The sequence below is a fragment of the Solanum pennellii genome, chromosome 1 (assembly GCF_001406875.1).
Source record: "Solanum pennellii chromosome 1, SPENNV200".
Lineage (NCBI taxonomy): Eukaryota > Viridiplantae > Streptophyta > Magnoliopsida > Solanales > Solanaceae > Solanum > Solanum pennellii.
The window spans coordinates 12,866,629-12,871,194 of NC_028637.1; the positions used below are offsets into that span (position 1 = coordinate 12,866,629).

Here is a 4,566-nt window from a genome sequence, read left to right on the forward strand (position 1 = left end):
ACTCACCATCATATTTTTGTTGAATGTAAAAAAAAAATGTTAAAATGACACAACAGGATCTCACATAAAATGTCTAAAATGAACAAAGCCTAGTTCAAATGTCTAAGTGAAAAGTGATGCCAATTTTAGGGGGCCACCGATGGATTAACCCTATATAATATTAGAATTCCAAAAAGTTGGTAAGTTACTCGACATTTAATCATTATAAAGATATGAACTATTATTTTCTTCTATGAAAAATTAAAAATCTGAATTAACAATTTAAAGATGTTAATAGTTCTTATATTTAATTCATTTAATGGTTAATAAGAAATTTATATAATTAATTTTATGTGTTGATTTTTGTGTACATGTTTGTATTGTTATTAAATAATTTTATACCCACTGTATCTTAAATTATTTTAAATTATAATTTTAGACAAATTTAAGACTTTAAAAAGTATTTAAACTTTTATAAATTAAAAAAAATACATGTAAAATGAATCAACATGTCATTTAACCTTATGATATTTAATATTTCATGTGAAAAGTAAGAAGAATTGATAAATTGTTAACATGGGAGAAAAAATTAATTTATTAATTTATCATAAAAGTAATAAAGGAAAAATATTTAAAAGTATTTAAATTATTTGATATTTTTATGAAATAAAAATAATTATAATTTTTTCGCGCATAGCTCTCGAGTAGTATACTAATATAGTATAAATGAACTAATTTAAAATAATAACAATAATTTAACATTAATGTTTTCACTACCATTAGAAAAAGTATCTTTGTGCATGTGACCAAACGAACTAGGATTTTTTTACTTGAAAGTCAAAGTATGTACAACTACCAACACTCATATACTAACCAATCAAAATAAAATTGGAAAATGTTTTGGTCAAGGTCTATGCACTAACTAATACTCTTTTTCATTGGAACATCATCAAAGATTCTGCATATACAACTGACCTCACTAAATTTGATTTTTTTTTAAATTTATGCTGTATATACCTTATCAAAGATATTGAATAAAGGAAGAAAACAAATAGTTGTTTATTAGTTTTTTTGAACACTTTAGTGCAACAATGGGCTACGTAAACCTTGTATTTTTTATGCTATTTCCCTTTGTCTGCCATCTTTCTTTCTCCTCATCCTTACCTCATTTGTGCCCCAAAGATCAAGCTATCACTCTTCTACAATTCAAGCACATGTTTACAATAAGTCATGATGCTTTTGATCGTTGTGTTTACATAATAGGCCAACCGTCATATCCAAAAACACTTTCGTGGAACAGGAGCACATAATGTAGCTCTTGGGATGGAGTTTATTGTGACGTGACGACAGGAAAAGTGATTGAGCTTTACCTCACTTGCAACAAACTTCAAGGCAAGTTTCATTCCAATAGGAGCCTCTTTCAACTCTCCAATCTCAAAAGGCTTGATTTGTCTTATAATGATTTTTCTCGGTCGCTCATTTTACCTAAATTTGGTGAGCTTTCTAGTTTAACGCATCTTGATTTAACGTATTTGAGTCTTACAGGTCTAATTCCAGCAAAAATATCTCGTCTTTCTAAATTACAAGTTCTTCGTATCCATAGAGATTCATATGGTTTTAGATTCGAACCTCACAATTTTGAACTACTCCTTAAGAACTTGACCCAATTAAAAGAGGTTAAATTTTATGGCGTGAACATTGCATCCACCATTCCTCAAAATTTCTCTTCATATTTAAAAGCACTATGGCTTTCATTTACACAGTTATACAGGGTGTTGCCCGAAAGAGTTTTCCACCTTTCCAACTTTGGATCTCTTTATTTAACAGGCAATCCCCAGATCACTGTTAAGTTCCCCACAACCAAATGGAACACCAGTGCATCACTTACCGAGTTATAGCTAAGTAGTGTGAATGCTACTGGTAGGATACATGAATCATTTGGTCATCTAACTTCACTGCGTATATTAGATTTGTTTTCTTGTAATCTCTTAAGTTCTATTCCTAAACCTTTATGGACTCTCACCAACATAGAAGATTTGAACCTTGGTGATAATTATCTTGAAGGACCAATTTCTGATTTCTTTAGGTTTGGGAAGCTTAGGGAATTGTCACTTGGAAATAACAACTTTGATGACCAACTTGAGTTTTTATCCTTTAGCATATGGACACAACTTGAATTATTAGATTTTTCATTCAATTTACTAAGAGGTCCAATTCCTTCTAATGTAAGTGGACAGCAAAACCTACAATCACTCAGCTTGTCATCAAACCACTTGAATGGGACTATACATTCCTCGATATTTTTCCTCCCTTCACTAAGTGTTTTAGTCTTGAGTGATAACCATTTCAGTGGAAACATTCCGGATTTCAAGTCTAAAACATTGGATCGAGTTTATCTAAAACAAAATCAGCTTCAAGGTCCTATTCCAAATTCACTCCTAAACCGACGTGGTCTATATTCTCTTGCCCTTTTGAACACAATAATCTCAGTGGAGAGATTGCTTCAACCATTTGCAATCTCACAAAACTGAGAATGCTAGATTTGGGTAGCAATAATCTGGAGGGAACAATCCCACAATCCCACCATGTTTTGGTGACATGAGTGGACTTTGGATTTTAGTTTTAAGCAACAACAGTCTTAGTGGGACAATTAATAGAACTATTAGTATAAGAAACAAACTTATAGTCATTAAATTTGATAGCAATAAGCAAGAGGGGAAAGTTCCACAATCTTTGATCAATTACAAATATTTGGAAGTTGTTGATTTAGGTAACAATGAGTTGAATGCCACATTTCCAAAATGGTTAAGAGCCTTACCGAATCTGAAGATTCTAATACTGAGATCAAATAAGTTCTTTGGCCCGATAAAAATTTCATCAATTTACAAGTTTGCTCAAATTCAGATGATAGATCTCTCATACAATGGATTTAGTGGAGATTTACCAGTGTGCGTTTTTGAGATTTTTGAAGCAATGAAAATAAATACTAAGAAAAATGGAGTATGTAGCAGATACGTATGTTTTAGTCAAAGAAAAATATTTTTATAGTTTAGGACTTTATTAGAGTCTCCACTTAATTTTTAAATAAAAATAAAGAAAAGGCTCGATTTTCAAAAGATTTAAACAGAAAATCTAGCGAAAACTTAAAAAGAGAGTTCGGGGAATCATATTTATATTTTAGAAAGATTTTTGCGGTACTTAAAATATTCGCTAAATCGCGATTATCCGGTAACTAACTTATTTGGCCAAAAAAGCTTAACTAGATTCAAGTTTATTTGACATCTTCGAAAAGGGTGGAGCAAGATCAACTTATTATCTGAGTGAATTATTTTGACTCGCAAAATCATTTATTATCATTTTTTAAGTCTATTTAAAGTCGATCGATTTATTTGATACGTTAAAACCTAGTAGCGTCTTGCGGGGATTTGAAATTTTCCAACCTTAAATCTAATAGCAAATAAGAACAAAACATGCAAGTGATAAAGTAAAGGAGAGAGAGAGTGAGAGAGTTGGGTTTAAATCCAATTTTTGTCCGCCTGGACCAGTATTTGGACCCATTCCGTTTTGGGCCATTGGCCCATTTCCACCTCCTAAAAATTCCAATAATACAAAGAAGCAAGGGCTTAGGCCCAAAAATAACAAAATACAAAATTTGGAGAAAATGGATTTGGGCTTCTTGGTTCGAAACTTCAATTTTCCTCCGCTTCAAATTCTTCCGACTCTAAGATTTGTTAATCGATTTTATGATCTTGACTCGATGGATGAATTTAAGTCTTTATGGCTCTCCGAAATGCAAAGGGGAGGCGAGAATTCATAGCAAATTCGGTCGAGTTTTACATAAAAAAAGAAATAAAATAAATGAAGGATTAGTACTCAAATATAGCATCTCAAAACCGCAACTCCAAATGATAACAAGTTTTACCAATTTAGCGAAACAGTAACATATCAAAGAGAGACCAACTAGGACATATTTTAAGTAAAGCAACCTGTTATTTATAGTTTTGATGATTTGACAAACTTAGGGACCTTGTAAAGGTACCAGGTTTCTTACTTGAGTGTTGAAGATGAAAACAAACTCAGGGACCTTGTCAAGGTACCTGGCTCTCAATGTGACGAGCCGGTTGACTGCCAGCTGGAGAAGGTACAGAAAGTAGGTGCACTCTTCCCAACGACGTCAGAAAGTGGGACTTCTCCAACCAATGGCAAAGAGTTTAAGGAAAGTGACTTGTCCATATAAAAGACACTTTCCTAAACATCATTGTTAGTTTTTGCAACTTGACAAAGAACTTTTCAAGAACTCTTCCAAAGGCTATTACCAAGAAAAGGAAGAATTATTCCAAGAACAGCAGAAATCTCTGGAGCATTTAGTGTAGCTGTTCAAGAATATATTCTCTTGTTCTTATATTGTAAACTATTCCTGAAACTATAAAGGAATCAGTGGGTAGTGTTGAAATTCTAAGTTGTCTAAGTGGGATAGCTTAGTGGATAGATTCATTTCTACTTAGGCTTGTTAAGCAATAGAGACTATTGCTTGAACGTGAGATTAAAAACTTCTTCTCACATTTGTTGTAATCGTGTTTTACTTTT

At 32.2% G+C, this 4,566-nt stretch overlaps 1 pseudogene; it reads left to right on the forward strand.

Annotated features, from left to right (window-relative positions):
- The first annotated feature begins 913 nt into the window (after nt 1-913).
- Nucleotides 914-4,566, forward strand: part of LOC107010333 — a 17,787-nt pseudogene continuing 14,134 nt past the window's right edge.